Below are 21,122 nucleotides of genomic sequence, written 5' to 3'. Positions count from 1 at the left end.
ATAAGCCAGTCCAGCAAAAGAGAATGACTGAAGGTCGGCAGGATGGAATCCAATGGACCAAAGGAAAGAACAAGAATCCACAAAATGGCGGACCCAGGTCGTGGGCATCGATGGAAACCATCTCAAAATGGCAGGATGCACCCAGGTCAGGACCCAAAAACAATGAGAGCAGAGTTCCATCAAGTGGGGTCGTAGGGGGGATGCAGTCACAGCACCAAGGGAGGGCAGTAGAATGTCTTTTGTTTGTCTGCACAGGCACAGCCCCACAAGGGCATCAGACTTACGAACCGTGCAACAAAGAGAGCCGAGCACTGAAGCGAGCCTCAGAATAGATAGGGACCACAGAGACTGAAATAGAAGAGTTTCCCACACGTTGCCTGCCCCGCTGGGAACAGTGACCAATTCAGGCCAAAATCCATGAATGAGGAGGGAAGCCAGAGCCACCGTTAAACAGCAAGCGCTGCCGAGGAGCACTCCATCTTGTGCTAAGCAAGCGCGTATCTGACCCAGAGAGTATAAGGCCGGTGGGGGGGACAGGTTATCGGAGCCCCCCACCGTCCATACCAGAACATCTAGGGGAACACTAGGGTGATTAGCAGTGTCCCCGCTCACCGTCTACCATCCCGCTGTGCGTGACAGCAGACAGTGGAGAGACCTCATGCATTTAGCGCTGCGAGTATGAGTACGAAGAAATAAACCACGATTTACAAAGATACATGTGGAGTTTTTCGGATGAAAGGACTTAACAGGAGGCTCTCGATGGCTGTGTTTTACAGGCAGGATTGTATGCATTTCATGATTGTCACTCTGATCAGAACAAGCAATTACCCGGCGCACCAAAGAGAACGTTCCCAAAGCCATCCCTTTCGCCATCCAACCATATTAGTCTCAAGCCATTAGGCGCGCTACCCGGAGCCCCCTCCTGCACAGCTCTGATTAGCTGTGCAGTGTGTGGGAGGGCGGGGAGGCCTTGGAACTCGCTGACAGGAGCTGCCTTACAGGCAGGGAGAGAGGATTACTACCTGATCAAAAATAGAATGTTTCTCCTTCTCGACTGCATACAGAGATAGGTACGCAGGTTCATGTAAAGAGAGGATTTAGAATGGTTAACCTTGTAGTATGAGGACATAAAGCCATCAAGGACTCCTGGGCACAGGATAAACCATGAAGGAGAGAGGCTTCTTGTTTCTTTAACTAAGCCTTAAAAACAAGCACATATTTTTCAAAAACACGAATGTGCACAAATCTTTAAAAAGTATTTCCAAAAAAGATGGTTGTGTTGCTGGTAAGAAGCTTGCTTGGCCATTGGGAGAGAAAAGGAGTTAAAAGACTGCACACTACTGTTCAATGCTTTCATTCGGTCACAAGGTTGGGATAGGCCCAGCCGTCCCAGTGGGCTTAAGTCCGTTTTTTTTTTCTTTCAATGCCAGTTAATGCAGATACGTGAAGAGCTACCCTCAGTATCTTTTTGACAGTTTGTTTCTAGGCTTTTTGTCAACACTTTTTGAGAATTTTCCCCTTCGAAACCTGAGGGTTTCAAGCCATGTGGTGCCTGTCACAAGCAGATGTCTGTGACAGACCTGCACTTGGTTTTTCTGTTGTGCTTGGAAAGGAACCACGACTCCAAGATCTTCACGATTCCTATTGCATAGAAGGTTCTGCGACTGCTTGTGGAGCCACACCGGCATCCCGGATCAACCCCACCCAGATAAAAGAATTCGGAGGCCATGCAGCTCATATTCCACGGTCGAACTCTCTGGAGTGCCTTCAGGGCCCATGAATTCAGGAGGTGGTCTCACTGGATTTCTGCCAGAAGGTTTTCCCTCGATGCCAGTGAGGCCCCTTGGATTCGGTGCCAGATTTGTAGGGCTGCCACCCACGATACCACAACTTTCCTCAGCGACTGCTCAGTACTGACCATCCCGGTGCTGCTCATGCCCCACGATGATGCAATCTCCATAGTCATTCCCAACTCCGACACAGAGTCGGACATGTGTCATCGGGGACCATGCTGTCCGAGGTGGAAAAAGTACCTTTTTCTTTCCACAATTCTGGAGAGGGAGACTGGTGTGAGGAGCATGGAGCTTCCTATGGATACTCGCATCCACTAGATGACCGAGGATTACTGGTCTAAGGAATTTGTGGATGCCAGTCGGTTAGACACCTAACCGGACACTGACTTGGTTTCTCACCCTACTTTGGGTACAGAGGAGGGTGCCCTTAATTGTTATGGTGGTGTGAAGGGCAGTTGAGGTCTTGGACCTTCAGTTGTCCTCAGTGGCAGTCAAGATGAATGTCTTTGCAGAGTTATATCAGCCGGGAGTTGCTCTCTCCGAACCCTTACTCCTATTTATTGTAGCCCTTAGTGATGCCCTACTCGAGGCCTGGTCCGAGCCCTGTACAGTGGCTACTGTGCATAGGATAATTACCTGACAACATTTGCCAGCTCCAGGATACCCCTGTTTCCTTTCACTGCACCCAACACCAGAGAGATTGTTGGTCCAAGCCTCCACTTAGAAGTCAACCCTGGTATGTTCCTTACTATTCCACCGGATAGGGATTCAAAGAACATGGATACCTTCCATAAGAGGATGCCATCTGCCTGCATAGCACTATGGTCGGTGTACAAGTCTGACTCTTTGGCCAATATACCCATACGATCTGGGACTTAGTTGTGAAAGTGCTGCCCATGGTCTCGGAGGAGGCCCGAGCCATACTGACACAGGCAATTGCAGACAGTAGAGATGCTGCGATTTCATCTTCGGTGGCCCTTGGGCACAACGCCTGGCTGAGAGCCACTGGCCTTTTTGGGGAATGTCCAAGCTTCGATCATGTGTGTATTGTGGGATTCGTAGTTTATTGCACAGAGACTGGTCACGGGGGGGGTGGAGCGAATCACTGCTTGATTGCTTGCAGGTGGGAGAGTTTGTTTTCTTTAAAAACAACCCGAGGGACAGGGAAAGGGAATGATAGTTTTGTGAAAAGGAAGTCAAGTGAGGTCATGCTGCCGGCGTTAACAAGGTAAATGGGAGATATGGAGGGAGGTTTGGAGTTTTGGGGAATTCGTTAGTTGTTAGGATGGTATTATTGGGATTGTACACTTTGATAGCTGGAATGGTTGGGAGTATGGTGGGGGTTTCATTTGCAGTGTTAACACGGGATGGTTTTGAGTTCAGTGTGAATGATGGTTGAGGTAGAGTAACTAGTGGGTTTTTTGCACGTAGTAATGGTTGAGCAGCCAGTTGAATTGTTTTTTCTATTTTATTTTAGTTAACCCCTGACAAAGAATTGCAAAGATTCGAAATGCATTGGGAGTACGCAAATGTAAAAAGACCATTTTTTAAAACATGTTTGACCTCATATACCTACGGTAAAGCTTGGATTAGCAAGTTAGGCACTTGAAAATGCTGAATAAACAATCATAGCGCAAACATGCTGTCTCCGTGGTGGTGAAGTGCAAATGAAGACGTATGGCAAAAGGTTTTGGATTAAGATTAATGAATTGGTAAAAATGTTGTAACTTTGGAGGAAGAATTTAACTAAGGAAGGATTTCCTTTTTTAGCAGTGCGACAGTTGGGCGCAGGAGAAATGTGCCCTTTGGGAGAGTTTTTTTAATCGAGCTGTGATTAGGGGCGTTTTCACCACTTCTGCTCACACGCATTTCATTCAGTGAGTTGAATTAAAAGTTTAATGACAAAGGGAAGGAGTGCAGTCGCTCTATCATGACTCATCTGCAAGCTTCGATCAAGGACATTCCCTTTTTGGTGAGAAGGCGGACTAGAACCTGGCCTGGCAGTTTGGTCTGGACTGTTCCCATGGGCACAGGGTCAATACTGATTTGCTTATGGCTGGGTCCAAACTGGGGTGGCTTAGTGGGCAAAAGAGCAATGGATTTAACCCAGATCTTTTGACGGGGAGAATGTTTGCATTGTCAGCATTCTGTCCATCATTTGTTTGCTGTAACAATCATACCAACATTGGCATCCAGTAGGGCCAGGATACCCCATCACCTGTACCACTGATAGTGTAAAACATCTGACAAATGTGTTTTGCATATAGTCCAAGGGGGCTACTCCTGCCCCTTTCTGGACACCCCTCCACCCATGCCACCCACTTATTTCTAGCTGATGGAGGACCTTCCCTCCTTTCTCTGCCAAGAAGTGTTGGCTCTTATGGCCAAGAGAGCCATCGAGAGGGTGCCGGCATCTGAAGTATGTCATGATTGCTATTCCCTATACTCTCTGGTGCCCAAGAAGGACAGAGGCCTTGATCCTATTCTAAACCTGCAACTTTTCCTTAAACGGCTCCTTTTTCAGGAAGAAATGATAACATCAGATCGAGTTCTTTTTACCTTGGGGACTGGATAATAGTGTTGGACTCGCAGCACGCATACTTCCACATTCCTGTTCTGCTTGCCCACAGACGTTACCTGCATTCAGTGGGCCAAGAGCACTTCCAGTTTGCTGTACTCCCTTTTGGCTTCAGCGCTCCGAGGGTGTTCACACAAGTGATTGCAGTGGTGCAGCACATCTGTGGAGTTCAGGGGTTCCTGTCTTTCCCCTACCTTGATGATTGGTTGTTGAAGGAGGACTCGTCTGAGTCAGTCGCCTCCCACCTCTAGACTACGGCAGACTCCCTGTATTCACTGGGGTTCACTAGAAACGTGCCAAAGTCACACCTGACTTCATCTCAGCCACTCCCTTTCAGTGGAGCCATTCTGGACAGTGCAGTTTTGAGCCTATTCCTCATCCCCCCCCTGCCCGCCTTCCCCCTATTCCCCCCTACCCACCCCCCGCAATGGCAAGTCAAGGATATTAAGGCTATGATACCGATGTTTAAGCTTCTATCCTGGATTTCAGTGAGACTGACTCTAAGGCTGTTGGGCCTCATGGGCTCCTGCATCCTTCTAGTTACACACGCCTCTTGACATCTTCTGGCTCTTTAATGAGACCTGAAGTCCCAGTAGACGCAACATCAGGTAAATCTCTCCAACGTTGTCCACATCTGGGAGGTAACTGCCAAAGATCTACAGTGGTGACTGACTAACTGCAATTGGATCATCAGCAGACCCCTCCCTTCCCCAGCCACAGTGGAGTGTAGTAACAGATGTGTCACTCCTGAAGGGCATTATCGGCCTTTCGTCCATTGATCAGGGCAAGTCTGGTTCAGGTATTCATGGACCACACCACCATCACGTGGTACTTCAACAAGGGGTGTATGGACCCTTTATCAAGAGGCCCTGTGTCTCTGGACATGGCTAAAACTGTTTCAACACCTGGTGGGCTCCCTAAACACCAGTGTGGACTAACTCAGATGTCAAGGGCAAGTGGATCACAAATGGCATCTCCACCTGAAAGTGGTGCATGGTGTGTTTCCCGAATGGGGAGACCCTTGGTTGGATCAGCTCGCTAACACTGAGAACGTGCAATGTCGGCACGTCTGTGTGCTGGCATGTCCTAGGCGGCACTTACTCTGGGACTCTTTTAGTCTTGAATGGAGTTAAGGCCTCCTGTACGCCTTTCCGCCGATTCCACTCTGTGAGAAGTTAGCCTGGCATATGATGTCCACTAGTTCTAATGGGCACCTTGCACCAGTCTAATCAACCCTTATTGATGGTGGTTGTAAAGTCAACCTTATAGAAAGCTATCCTAGTGGTAGCATGAACCAGCAGTCTTTAGGCTAAGACTTCAGTAGGTGAGTTAAGCAAGTTGTTTTACCATATATAATCCCTTGAATACCAAATGAAAGGACACCACCCAAGGTATATATCAAATATATATGTATTTTATCTAAACACAACCCCCTCTGCACTCTTTGAGGTCAGAGGTAAAAATACAACACAAGTCACACTGTAAATACACAATAAGTTTCACAGTATACGTTATGCCCTAGGGACCTCACTAACCATATACTAAGAAAGTGGTATAAGTATCACATGAGAGTTAGAAAGCAGGTCTGGGGCCTGGGGCCTGTAGAATCGCTGGGGCTACACGAAGCAACCAAAGGTTAAGAAGTAGGAGACCCACGGGAGTCGCGTGCAGTGTCTAAATACAGTCACGAGTTACCATTGACTTATAATGGGAAACAAAGAAGTTACAAAGTTACAATTTAAGGACACTTCCGGATGGACTAGGATGGAAACCCTTTTAAACTAGGACACTTTGAGAGTCAAGACCCACGGGAGCACCGGAGTACTCGTGTTACCTCACCCAGGGAAGCCGGGTGCATTGGTGTCTTTTCGTGCCGAGTTTCGTCGTCGTTTTCTATGGAGATCTGCAAAGAAGTGCTGCAGGCGACAAGAGGAAAAGTGTCGGGGTGGATCCAAGGGTGGATTGGTGATGTGAAGAACCTGAAAGCAGAGGGGACAGAGACTGGGTCTCTAGCCAGTGACCAGGAAGGAACCAGGCGATGTTGCATGCTTTAAGGTGAAGAAGGTGAGATTGTCTCTTCAGCCACGAGATCCAGGAGGCATCGACGATGACCAGGCGCTGGATTCGAGCTGTCCCGCGAAGGATCTAGTTGACTGCGGTGTCGGTATCAGGATTGGACCCAACAAGCCTTGGCAACTGCAACCCATGCAGGATGTCGAGATTGGCTCTGTTGCAGACCAGCAAGGTCTGTGGTGCTTCTCCTTTGTAGGGAAGCTGGAGCAAGCCTGGAGCAACCAGGATCACAAGTTAAATTCAAGATGGCGTCTTCAGGGGGCTCACTAGCCAACGGGCAAGGAACCGGGAAGACGCGTCGGAGTCCTGAGGCGGAAAGCCGGGACCGCGCTTAGTAATTTGTAAAAAAATAACTTGATACTGATTTTAAATATTGCACTGATTTTAAATACTGCACATTTCTCCCGCAATTTTTCTATCTGCACCGTTTGAGGCCCTCCTGCGCTCGCTTCCTCACCCGACTCTCCCGATCGTCCTTACAGCCGATTTGGGGCTGCTGGAACACGGGGAAGAGCCGGGCAATTTCGGAGGCGCCATCTTGGTTGGGTGCAGGTCGGCGGGCTAGTTGTGGGGATAGTACCTGACCTATTCATCCTCAATATAATGAGCCTGCCTACCCGGACGCGCAGCGGACGCGTGCAGAGGGCGCGCCGAAGGCGAGCCCGTCTGCGCCAGGTCGGGCCCAGGGACTAGGACCTCTGCTCCTGTCACTGTAGCTCCTCTTATATACTCGCGTATCTCCCTCCTGCAGTTAAAAGGTGTCATTAACTCTGTATGTAGACACTTGTTAAACCCAGTGAAAAACCAACAAGGATGCCGACACTGTCCCTTCCAACTGAACTGCATGGAGGAGAATAGGTGGAAACAAGAGTGTAAGCTTAATATGACACTATTGAATTGTCGATCCTTGCCCAAACACACCATAGCAATTTCTATCTTATTGGATGACATGGCACTTGACGTATTGTTTCTTACAGAAACATGGTTGGGAGCAAGCTCTGGCCCAGATATTGTCCAGGCTCTGCCCCCGGGGTAACTGATCCAGCATATCGATAGAGCAGGGAAGGTAGGAGGAGGGATTGCAATCCTTTTTAAGGAACATCTAGGATGCCGATTTCTAGGCGGCCCACTCTCTGATTGTGAAAATGTCCACTTTTTCATTGCCCTGTCACAGTCAGCTTCTTTCACAGGACTCCTGGCATATCGTCCCCCAGGATCTGTAGGACAATTCTCTAAGGCACTACTGGAAACGGTAGTGAACCTGGCCAGTTCAGTCTCTAATTTCACCTTATTGGGAGATCTGAACCTGCACTTTAATGATCCACAAGACACAATAGCCATGGATTTGGCCCAAGACCTGGCAACATGTGAAATGGTTTTAAAAATCCAGCAAGCCACCCATATAAAGGGACTCCTTCTTGACCCAATTTTTTCCAATATTCTAGATTTACCCACCAAGGACCCGAACCCGGTCCTGTGGTCGGACCACTCTGTAATACCATTCACTTAGAGTGCTACCCCCCCCCCCCCCCCCCGGGCCTGATCAAACCCTTCTGCAGTACGCAGGCAAGGCATTGGCCCAAACTCCAGGTGAATGAATGGCCACCTAGCCCCCGGTTATTCATGATATCACCACAGCGAGTTTAGAGTCCAATCAATGGATAGAACATTCACTGGATGTAGTGCTTCCCAGGAAATCCACTATTCAAAAGATTGGATTAGCCAATCATCCATGGTTTGGGCCGGAACTCCGGAAACTTAAACAATGCTGCAAACGAGAGGAGAGACAATGGAGGAAAGACTTTAGCCCACAGAAAAAAATTAATTAAAGGTCTTCCATTAATGCCTATAAATCTGCTCTAAAGGCGGCCAAAACCACCTTTTATGCAGAGAAAATTATTGCGTCTCCTAACGCACCGAAAGAGATTTTCAGAATTGTTAAATCTCTCTTGAAAGCCCCTGACCCTCCTCCAATCCCGGATGTAACTGGATCCCACAGTGAAGAACTTGAAACCTTCTTTCACACCAAAATTCAAAAGATTCTTTTGGCCCCCCCCCACCCCTTCCCCCCCCTATCACCACTCCTGAACCACTTATGCAAGTTGAAATATCCTCTCAAGGGAAGCCTCCCAAGCTCTCTACTTTCACCCCTCTCACGGAGGAACTGTTACTCCCTCTCCTCAAAGCAATAAAAAGTGGTTCGCCACTCGATCCTGCTCCAATTAACATCCTGAAATCAGTTTTGCCCATTATCACTGCACCAATTATTAATCTGGTCAACTCTTCGCTTGATCCAGGTATAGTCCCACGGGACTGGAAGATGGCCATGGTCAAACCACTAATTGACCCCGGAGACCTGTCCAACTATCGTCCTATTTCCCTTCTCCCAGGTATCAGTAAATTGGCGGAAAGATTTGTAAACCGCCAATTGTCTACATTTCTGGAAGCCTTTAATCTTCTCCACCCATCTCAAACAGGCTTCCGCCCTGGGCAAGGGACGGAGATGGTGCTCGTAAAGGTGGTTGAGGAGTCTAGGAGGATTCTGGACGCAGGTGGCAATGTGACCATTATCCTCCTGGACCTCAGAGCCGCCTTTGATACGGTGAATCACCGCATCCTTTTAGCTCGCTTAAACAAACTTGGAGTCTCGGAAAAGGCCCTTGCATGGCTGAAATTATTTCTGCAGGAAAGGTACTTTAAGGTGCTTGAAGGGGATTGTCATTCCTCTCCCTTACCTCCGCAGTGTGGGGTCCCTCAGGGCTCTTCCCTTAGCCCCACACTTTTTAATGTGTACATGTCTCCCTTAGCTGAGATAGTGGCTCCCTATGGGATTGAATTGGTCAGCCATGCCGACAACACGCAGCTCGTGGTTTCTCAGACTCGTTGGGGAAAACTCCGCTTGGTTCAGAATGTCTGGCTGGAGGAAGTGACCAAGTGGATGAGCCAGTCCCATCTCAAACTCAACGGTGAGAAGACTGAACTTATGCTACTAGGCAGGCAGGCATCATTCAATGCCTCTACATTATGGCCACCCTGTATGGGCCCTGGCCCTACTCCAAAAAGTGAGATCAAGAGTCTAGGACTCTGGTTAGACGAGGATCTCTCATTTAAAGTACAAGCCAGGAAAACAGCGGCCACTTGATTTGGCCTGCTAAAATCTATACATAAAATTCTTCCCCAGTTGCCTGACAAGGTTAATAGAATTCTAGTTCAGGCCTTGATTTTATCCGGGCTTGACTATGGAAACGCAATCTACCTGGGAGCCCCGACTTCGGTGATTTGTAAGCTTCAGGTAGTCCAGAATTCAGTGGCGAGACTGTTGACTGACACTAATTATCGCTCCTCAGCCAAACCAGCGTAAAGATCACTCCACTGGCTACCGATAAAAGAACGGATACATTTTAAGGCCCTCTGTATCGCCCACAAAAATCTTCAGAGCTAAGTTCCTCCAATTCTCGCCAACCTTATCAGACCCTACAAAACGTCCAGATATCTGCGGTCCAATGATCTCAATCTGGCAGAAGTTCTCAGAATCAGTAAGTCTCGCTCCGGAGGTCGCCTCTTTTCTTACAATGCATCAAAGCTGTGAAACTCTCTGCCCGTCTCCCTTCGCCAAGAACTCAACCTCCTCACTTTCCGCAAGAAGACATGGCTTTTCCCGGAAACCAAATAATTAAGATTACATAATAACTATCTTAGCTTTTCTGCCTCTGTGGCTCCAAGCGTTGGGATGCCTCCGGGTAGCCATGCGCTATATAAGAATAATTTTCATTTCATTCATTCATTTAAAAAATTTAAAGACTGGGCCCACGGGATACTCGCGGAGTGTGGGGGCCTGAGCTTCGGTTCAAATGATGCTCGGGCTGGGGCTTCTGGTACTCCAATGCACAACTTACTGAGGCTTCAGAAAAGGAGTGCAGGTAGCAAAATGCAAGATGTCCGGTCCCACGTCTCTCGTGTCCGCCACGGGTCTCAGCTTTGCTGTGGATGTGGGTCGGGGTCAGGAAGTCTGGAAGTCCAGTTCTTGAGTCGCAGAGTCTTCGGGTTCCTGTGGGAGCCTTGAAACTGCAGACCGGCAAAGTTGCTGATGGTGCCTGTTTGAACAGGGTGGTCACTCTTTGACCACAAGGGAGATGTCTTCGTCTTCTAATCAGAATAGAATGTCGAAGGCCCAAGTGTTCTGTATCAAAGTTTCTTTCCAGGATAATCTAAAGTCCAGGGGACACAGCTCCTATACTTATACTAAGGATGGGGCCTGGATTACCAGACTAGGTCCCTCCTATGGGTGGACCTGAGAAGGGGGTGGTTACACCCCTTTCCCTTTGTCCAGGTCCGCGCCAGAGCTGGGGCTTGAGTGCCCCAGCAACTGGTTTGAACCAGGCTATGCATGGAGCACCTTGTGTGCCCCAGGCAGTGTCTAGATGCATTCACTGAATGCAGCCCTCCCTGCCCCAATACACAAAACCCCTGTCTAAGGAGGTGCTGGCACCTCCCTGGACAGGAAACCTATTGTCCAGGCCACCCTTGCTGGAGTTTCCCCCAGCAACAGGACGTTAGACTTATGTCTGTGGCAGCATCATCCATTTTGTGATGCTGAGGCTCTGCTTAACTTTAACCGGGTAAAGTAGTAACATACATGTCTTTTCCCTTTTAACAGAGTGGAATGCTACCCCCGCCGCCAGAATTGGCGGGGGGTAGTATTCCAAAGTGTTTGACACCTTACACAACATGTTTTGATAAAGCCAAACCAAAATTAGTATTAACCGCGAGGATTATAATGCACTTCAGAGTATACGGTATGGCTATATCATAGAACAGCTATAAGGAGGTGGTTCCGAAAGCTGCTGAGGGGCTCCGCTCATGCCAGAGCACCCTCTCACATAAAACCAAGCACTCTGCCTCCAGGATTGTCGAGGCCTACCATAGGAGTGACTTATAGGTGCATATGAGTCTATATGTCAGGCAGATTTAGGTATACTATATCTGAGTAAGGGGTGATTACACCACCTTACCCAGGCTGTGTGAACAGACCTGGGGTGTCAGTTTGGAAGGCAAACCAGGGGTGGCACAATACATCCTGCAGCCCCTGGTAGGCCTAGGGAGCATCAATGCCCTGGGTACCTATGGTACATTATACAGGGGCTCACAAGGGTGACCCAGTAACCAATCTGGTATGCACCTAAAGTACATGGAGTCCATTTTATAGAGAAAGCAGATAGACTGGGGCCCTGAATAGCAGGATCCCAGGCCAACTAAGTCGAAAACCAGCAAAACACCAGGAAAAAAGTTGGGGTAACCATATATCAATCATCAAAGGGAGAGGGAGGAAAAAATATAATGACTACACTCTTATTCCCCAGTCATATATTTTGAACAACACAAGAGTGTAATTACTGTGATCACAACTTTAGAGAGCATGGGAAAAAGGGGGTATAAAACCAATTAGGTTTGTATAAAAAACCCTCACTCACCACTAGTTGGTGACAGCCTCTCCCAGTGGGGCCCTATGATGAAGCATGAGTGCCTCCCCGGTGTGCTACGACGCCAGATTTACTGCGGAGCTGGTTTATTTGTAAAGTGAGTTGGTGATAGTGTTCTGAACACTATCGTAAAAAAAGAAATTTTAATTTGGCGATCAATCAGACCTATTAAGAACAAAGTGTCGGAAGTCGGCCAAATAAATTGTTTGGCAACTTCCTCTTGGGTGGGGTCAGGTCAACATGTTTCTGCCAATAGTGGTGTAAATTTACCTGGCATTCGTCAGGACCACAATGCACTAAACCTCGGCGGTATGGGCGCGCTAAGGCCCACCCTGACCTGAGGACGTGTGAGTAAAAAAGTGCACAGAAATAATACTCCTTTTCAAGGTTACCTCAAGTTCGAGGAACCAGTTGCACCTGCAAAAAAGAAGACAAGACAGACAATTAGTATCTAATTTCTCTGTTAAGCATGTTAACTGTATCCCATGCTCTAGAGTGTTTTTAGTGCTCAGTTTGTGCAGTTATTAACTGTACTCCTTATACAAAAACCTTGTGATCCTGCCTGGCCTGGGTGGTTAGACGATGGCTAGTGCACGCTTATTATTGCATAATGCGCGATCAACGTTGTGTAGAATGATTTTTTTTTTAAAACGCCTGCATGCTTCTGAAGCTTTAAATGATCTACTCGGTGGTGGTCTATCGATCAATGGACCCGAAAAGGCCAGTGTGTCAGAAGTGGTGTTATTACCAGCTATAAACAGATGCACAGTCGCTTAGTTAAGAATTCTCACTTGTGGGGTGAGAAAATATCACACCATGGGGCACGGGAGGGGGGTGGTGGCGAAATCGGCACACCCTACGGGGAAACAAAGAGGAGAAGCTACTGCGTAAATACTCAATAGAGGCAACAAGTGTAAATTACTTAGCTGATGGGAGAAGAGGAAAAAAGACTCGCCCTCGTCACCAGGCACCTGCTCGGTACCGCCTTCAAACCCTCTGTAACCGGACCCCGTGGATGGCCGGTATCGGAGGTTTTCTTGTTTTTAAAAGCAGAGTGTGAGCGCGACTGCAATGGGCTGGTGGGCGTGGCTGCGTGGGTCAACGTCCCTCCAACCAATCGCTGAGCACGTAGCGATGGGGAGAGACGCTAGGAAGCAGTGGGAGCTAGACCGTCAACCCCGCTCAAGGATTATGCAAGTTATAAAAACTTTATTAGGAAGCAGGTTATTCACAGCAGGACAATGGGCCGTTATAGATATGTACACTGCATATGAGCCTCGCAGGATAAAGGACTCATTCCAGGGTTAAGATTTATATAAGCTTGATGTCAAGAAATGCACTGCAAAACTACAAATGAAGAAACACACGAAATTACGCATAGGGGCAAATTCATCGCGTGGGAACACTCGATCCAATTGTAATCAGTGAACCGCATTCTTCAGCAATACAAGCCTAGTTAAAAGGTATTTTAATTTTAAATTACCTAATGTTAGAGTGAGCGGTACCACTTATTCAGGGAAATCACGAGGAAATCCAGAGGCCGTAGAAATGATGATTGGAGGAGGTAGCACTCCAAGGTTGAGGTTTCCTTTGAAAAAACACAGAGAATCAGAGTTAAGGGATCGGGTACCTTCTTAGTATTATTAATGTTAATCTCAGAAGTTTAACCAATATAGATTGTGTGGTTGTAATAAGAAGCCCCTTATGAATACAAGAGAATACAGTATGGGGTTCTACCTGAAAACTGCAGCCCAGGGAATATCATCATTTAGGCCGTGGGTATGAGTCCCCAGCCGGTAGACCCATCTCTACTCTTTCTCAAATAGCCTGTGTGGAATGTCTTTATCAGTACATATTTGCTCGATGATGGTCCACTTAAGATCATTCGTGGTATGATTCATCTAGATGAAGTGTTCACTCTTCTTAGTCGTTATTCGGTGGCATCTAATGTTGCTCCTATGTTCGCCGATTCTTTGCTTGATCTTGCGAGTAGTCATTCCAATATGCCTTAGTTGGCAGGGGCAGGTGATAAGGTAAACTACATTTGTAGAATTACAGTTCGTCTGGGCTCATTGCGTCCACGTTTTCCCTGGTTCCAAATCTAGGGATTTTGTATGATTAGTTAAGTGGCAAACACTACAGTTAGAGCACGGGAAATAGCCCGTCACTTTGGGGAGGCCCCAAGTGTCCGTTACAGAACGCTTTCCCCTCAGTGTGGTCCCTTTTTAAAGGAGAAAAATGGTTTCTGCCACGTCTTATTCGTACTTGTGATAATCCTCCAGTTTTTATTAATGGATTTCTTCATAGCGTTAGAGTACTGAATGTGGTTACACAGGTAAGGGGGATATCGTGCGGTTCCCTCATGTTGTCTTCCAGTAAGGCTTCTCGGGGTTGATTGCGGGCTCTTTTGTATCCTTTGTTCAGGATCCTATCCGGGTAAACTCTTGTTTAGAGTCTGGTTGTTAAATCAGTAGATTGTTCACGGAAGTCTTTTATATCGCTGCAATTATGCCTGATCCTCAAGTACTGGCCATACGTTAAGTTTTCCCTGAGTGGCCGTGGATGAAAGCTGGAGAATTCCAGGAGGTTGTTTTTGGCAGTGGGTTTGTAATGTGTTTTTGTTATTAAACCCGTGCCTTTGATGGTAATCACTACATCCAAGAAAATCACTTCCAGTTGGCTCTTGGTATGAGTGAATTTCAAATTCAAATCCAGGGTGTTGATCCATTGTAGAAAATCCTCCAAAAGAGAGTCTCCGCCCTTCCAAATCAGGAGGACATTGTCAATGTACCTCCTCCATAAAGCTATGGAGGAGGCAAAAGGGCTGTTCAAGGGCAGGATGTGCTTTGCCTCAAAGTCATAGACATAGAGGCCTGCCGCACTTGGGGCAAATGTACTGCCCATGGAAGTGCCCGTACATTGGAGGTAGAGGTTACCTTTCTATTCAAAAGAATTATCTTTAAGGGCCAGAGTAGCGCAGTCCACAATAAATTCCTTAGGTGTTTGATATTCCCATAAGACAGAGTCTAGAGCCACTCCCAGGACTCTGATGTTGCCGTCCTGGGGAATGGGGAATGCTAGCGTATAGACTTTCTATTTCAAGGGTTACTAATATCACCGAACCTTCTTCAAAAGTGACATCCTGTAAGAGTTGCAGAAGACTCTTGGTATCTTTCAGGTATGTCGGAGTGTTTTGAATGATTGGTTTAGGAAGTAGTCACAGAAACGGGACAGCGGTTCCAGAAGTGAACCAATGCCTGAGACGATTGGTCTTCCTGGTAGGAGGGGGAACGGGGGGGTTTATGTGTGTTTGGTAATGTGTAAAAATATGGTATTACACTATCCCCCACAATCAGGAAATCTGCTTTGTGTTTTGAGATGTATCCGTTGTCTTCAGCTCCTTTGACCAGATTTGTGATTTATTATTTATTTTATTTATTTACGAAGCTTATAGAGCGCGCGGCTACCTCCAGCGGGGGTGTCCCGGCGCTAAGACTACAGGTAATCACAAGAGAGGGTTGCCTAGTTCATGTCCAACCGAAAGGAAAACCATGGGCTGCAGGGGAGCTCATGATTAGCGTTTAGCAAACAGCCAGGTTTTTAATTTGCGTTGGAAGATTTCCTCAGACTCAACAAACCTAAGGTCTAGAGGAAGGCTGTTCCAGAGCTTGGCGGCTGTAACGGTGAAAGTTCTGCCGCCACTTCGGGTGAGCCTGAATCTGGGACATTCAGTAGGCGAAGGCTGTTAGAGCTCAGGTGTCTTACTGAGGACGATATTTTGAGCCTTTTGCTCAGATAGACCGGGCCAGTTCCATTGATTGCCCGAAAGGCAAGGACCAAAACTTTGAAGTCAATGCGACCGGCTATGGGAAGCCAATGTAGCTCATCTCGGTATGCTCTGACCAAGTTGCGGGCTGGAATGTTTCCAATAAGCCTTGCTGCCGCATTCTGAATGATTTGTAGTCGGTCTATGAGATATTGGGGGGCACCGGCATATAGGCTATTGGCATAATCAAGATGTGCCGTAATACGTGCCTGGACCACCGTTTTGCGGGAAGTCTGGGGGAGGTAGGGAAAAATCTTCCTGATCATACGCAACTTATTCAAACAGGCCGCTGTAACTTTATTGACCTGGGTTTTACCGGACAAGGTATTGTCAAATACGAAGCCGAGGCTGCGGCAGACTGCACTGGCATGGGAGGAGGATTGAGGACGGTAGGCCACCATAAGGTTGCAGGGGGAGTAGATTTCTGGCTAAAAAAGAGGACCTCAGTTTTGTCAGTATTTAGGGCAAGATGATTGGCAGCCATCCATGTGCAAATGTTGCCAAGGCAGTTTCGAAAGTTGGAGAAGAGGGAGTCAGAGTGGTCTCTAAATGAAAAAACAAGCTGAGTATCATCAGCATAAGAGACCACCCTGACACCCCATGACTCAACTACCTTGGCAAGCGGGGCCAGATAAACATTAAACAATAGAGGGCTCAAGGCAGAGCCCTGAGGCACACCGCACATGAGGAGTTTATCTTCTGATTCAAATGGGTGCAGCAGTACCCTTTGGGACCGTCTGGACAGAAAGGATTTGATCCATGCCAGGACTGTGCCACCAATCCCCATCTGTTGTAGTCGGGCTGTGAGTATGACGTGGGATACAGTGTCAAATGCAGCGGATAGGTCGAGGAGGACCAACATGGCCTCCTCGCCCCTATCCACTGATTCCCTGATAATCTTGGATACTTCCAACAGCGCAGTCTCGGTACTGTAGCCGGTTCTAAAACCGGACTGAGAATCGTGCAACAACTTATTTGTTTCCAGATACTGAGCCAGTTGTTTCTGGACCACTTTCTCCAGTACCTTGGCAGGTTTAGGCAGGAGCGAAATGGGTCGATAGTTACAAAATTGTGAGGGGTCAGCATCGGGTTTCTTCAGGATGGGAAGTAGCCTAGCATGTTTCCAAACTGAGGGAAATTGACCATGGGTCAAGGAGGAATTCCAGATGGAGAGGAGAGGATTAATTAAAACAGGGGCAAGATTGCCCATTACTTTGGCAGGGACTGGGTCTAAAGGCGAGCCAGACTTGACTTTATAAAGCAATGACAGGGCTGAGTCGTGAGTGAGTTCACAGAAGAAATTAAAAGAACAATGAGAGGTGTGTGAAACATCCGATGGTGGGTTGGGAGAAACGGAGTCAAAGGAGGAAGAAAGTTTGATGATTTTTTCCTGAAAAAAGTCAGAAAGTCCGTTGCACAGGTCTTGGGTGGGAACGCATTGGGTTTTCATAGCAGGAGGGTTCATAAAATCCTTCACAATGGTGAAGAGAGTTTTGGATGAATTCTGCGCCTGTTGGATGAGATTTGAAAAGTAAGCTCTCATCGCGGTGCGTTTAAGTTTTTGGAAATTATTTAGGGCAGATTTATAGGCCAGTTTGGCCATAGGGTCATAGTCCTGGCGCCATTTGCGTTCCATCTGTTTACACTTACTCTTTTCCTCCCGTAACATGGGGGAAAACCAAGGGGCAGAGGGGCGGGATCTGGCGGACGCCAGGGGGGCAAGAGGGGCAATGGAATCCAGAGCAGAGGTAAGGGCGGAATTATATCTTACCGTTTCTTTGTCAAGGTCTGCCGTCTGATTAAATTGATACTGAAAACGGGAATCAAAGGACTCACAGGTGACTTTGGTCCATTTGCGACCACTGTCTCTGTTGAGGGAAGAGGGAGGTGGAAGGGGAGGAATAGTGATAACAAAGGGGAGGAGAAAATGGTCAGACCAGGTAAGGGGGAGGGGAGGAAGGGCAGAAATACCAGGATGATTTGTGAAAATAAGATCAAGTGTGTGGCCTGCTTTGTGGGTGGGGCCTTTGACTAGTTGAGACAAAGTAAGTCCTTGTAGGGTTTCCAAAAGTAAGGATGCTTGAGCACAGGACGGATTATCAATATGGAGATTGAAGTCTCCCAGCACTGTAAAGTGGGAGTGTTTAAGTGAGAAATCCGCAATCGAATGCATCAAGGCATTGAGAGAAGCGGCAGTGGCAGAGGGAATATTGTATACCAGTATACCGGCAAAGATAGTGCAAGCGGAGTCCTTGATCGTGAGATGCATGGCTTCTATGAGGCCAGTATTAGCAATTTTTGTAATGCTCAGTATAAGGTGGGATTTCGCAATTACCGCGAGGCCCCCACCAGTTTTGGAATTATCTCGGTTAATGCCTAAAAGTCGGTAGCCAGGGGGAACGGCCAAATTAATGTCCGGCTTGGACGAGTCTTTAATCCAGGTTTCTGTGAGGAATAATAGGTCCCATTTGTGAGTGTCTAACGACAGCCAAATATCAGAAGCGTGTGCAGGAAGGGATCTGCAGTTAATTAAGGCTGCATGTAAGGTAACCGGGGGCGGGCGGTGAACACCATTTATAAACTTAGGAGACGGTTTGATAAAAGCAGGAATGGTGATGTTACAACGTGAACAAGAATAAGAGATAGTTTCCAGGCTATGGGGGTTACAACACTTAGCTGGGTTACAGACGCTTTGACGTAAGTATAAGAGTGGATCAGAGGACCAGGAGATTATTGGAATGCGAAGAGCAGGGGGACTGGCGCTGGGCGCGGGTCCGGCGCGGACGGGCGCAGACGGGCTTGCCTTAGGGGCGCCTTCAGCGCGCCATTGGCGCGCCCGCTGCGCGGGCGGGATGACCCCTTCCTATTATCCATGTCCGACTGGGGGTGGGAGGAGGGTGGGAGGCGTCCAGGAGCTGGAGCGCTACCCTGCCTTCCCCCAAGATGGCGGTTCGGCGTTTTCCCGGCCGGCGAGAGCGCTGTGCTCAGCTGCGCCGTGGGAGAGAGAGCAAGGTCGGGACCCCTATGACGAAGGAATCTCGTCAGGACAGGCAAGGAGGTCTGTTTCCGATTTTAAAAAGTAACAGTTAAAATATTTACAATTTTAAAAAGCCAGTCGTAAATTGTAAATTGCGTCTGTACGCTAGTATTGATTCACCAGGCATACAGAGTTCAGCTTCACACTCACACTGATCTACTTTCCGCTGTCAATAAACAAAGAGAGAAGGAGATGCCCCCGGCTTCCGCCTCAGGGGTGAAAACAAGTAATCTGCAGTTTGAATGGGCAGCAAACCTTAAGTAGTGAGGGAGGGCGGGAGGCGTCCAGGAGCTGGAACGCTACCCTGCCTCCCCCCAAGATGGCGGTGATGCGTGTCCTGAGCTCAGATGTTTGCGAAAAGTCGCATCATTTAGGAAGATACGGGGCGCATTGGTGACAAGAAGACCTCTAGGTGCAGTGTTTGTACAAAGGTATTCTTTTAGTATGGTCCTGTGAAGGATAGCCCGAATCCTGTCTCGTTTTTGTTCTGTTAATTTATCCCATTCTGTGGTATGGGCAATTGCCTGTGAAATGGCCGGATCAGCAAAAAGTGAGGGGTTAGCCAGAATAGCATCAACCTCTGATTCAGAGTATGTGAGCCCAAGGTTCGCCATGGTGTAGATTAGGTAAAGGAAAGAAAGGGTTCTTTTCTAAAGCCCAAAGTGGACAGAAAGAAGAGATTATTCTGCCTTTATTCAACTCTCACAGCTGTACGCTGCTAAATATCAATCATCAAAGGGAGAAGGAGGAAAAAATGTAATGACTACACTCTTATTCCCTAGTCATATATTTTGAACAACAAAAGAGTGTAATGACTGTGATCACAACTTTAGAGAGCATGGGAAAAAGCGGGTATAAAACCAATTAGGTTTGTATAAAAAGCCCTCACTCGCCACTAGTTGGTGACATGCTTCATCATAGGGCCCCACCGGAAGAGGCTGAGTGCCTCCCCGGTGTGCTTCGACCCCAGATTTACTGCGGAGCTGGTTTATTTGTTAAGTGAGTTGGTGATAGTGTTTTTAAAGTTTAAAAATGTCAGAACTGTATCGTAAAAAAAGAAATTTTAATTTGGCGATTAATCAGACATATTAAAAACAAAGTGTCGGAAGTAGGCCAAAAAAATTGTTTGGCAACTTCCTCTTGGGTGGGGTCAGGTCAACATGTTTCTGCCAATCGTGGTGTAAATTTACCTGGCATTAGTCAGGACCAAAATGCACTAAACCTCGGCGGTATGGGCGCGCTAAGGCCCACCCTGACCTGATGACCTGTGAGTAAAAAAGTGCACGGAAATAATACGCCTTTTCAAGGTTACCTCAAGTTCGAGGAACCAGTTGCACCTGCAAAGAAAGAAGACAATAACACACATAAAGAGAAGACAAGACAGACCATTAGTATCTAATTTCTCTATTAAGCATGTTAACTGTATCTCGTGCTCTAGAGTGTTTTTAGTGCTCAGGTTGTGCAGTTAACTGTACTCCTTTAACAAATACCTTGTGATCCTGCCTGGCCTGGGTGGTTAGACCGTGGCTAGTGCGCGCTTAATATTGCATAATGTGCGATCAACATTGTGTAGAATATAGGATTATTTAAAAAAAAACACCTGCATGCTTCTGAAGCTTTAAATTATATACTTGGTGGTGGTCTATCGATCGATGACCCGAAAAGGCCAGCTATAAACACATGCACAGTCGCTTAGTTAAGAATTCTCACTTGTGGGGTGAGAAAATATCACACCATGGGTCACGGGGTGGGGGTGGTGGCGAAATTGCCACACCTTACGGGGAAACACAAAGAGGAGAAGCTACTCCGTAAATACTCAATAGAGGCAACTAGCGTAAATTACTTAGCTGATGGGCGATGTGGAAAAAAGACTCACGCCCTCGTCGCCAGGCACCTGCTCGGTACCTGCTTCAAACCCTCAGTAACCGGACCCCGTGGATGTCCGGTATCGGAGGTGTTCTGATCATATAGTCAGATTTCACCTTCCTACACACTCCTGCCCTGAATTTTTAAGAAAATCAGGAATGACCATCCCAAGTTATTCTTGTGGCTCCGGAATGGGTATGGAGAGTCTGGTATCTTCCGCTATTGAGCCTGAACATCGGTCCTGTGGTCAGGCTACCTCTGCAGAAGGATCTTCTATTGCAGCAACAAGGAAGGGTCCTGCACCCAAACCTGCGCACCCTCTGCCTTCATGCATAGAGGTTGAGAGGCGACAGTTGTCATCTTTCGACCTTCCTCCCAAAGTCTGTGATGTTATTCTGGCAGCCTGGCGTCCCTCCACCAAGACTGTATACCCCTACTGCTGGAACGAATTTGTACCATGATGTGCATC

The sequence above is a fragment of the Lissotriton vulgaris genome, chromosome 2_1 (assembly GCF_964263255.1).
Source record: "Lissotriton vulgaris chromosome 2_1, aLisVul1.2, whole genome shotgun sequence".
Taxonomy (NCBI): domain Eukaryota; kingdom Metazoa; phylum Chordata; class Amphibia; order Caudata; family Salamandridae; genus Lissotriton; species Lissotriton vulgaris.
The sequence above is the reverse complement of the archived record's forward strand: the minus strand, read 5'-3'. Positions refer to the sequence as shown.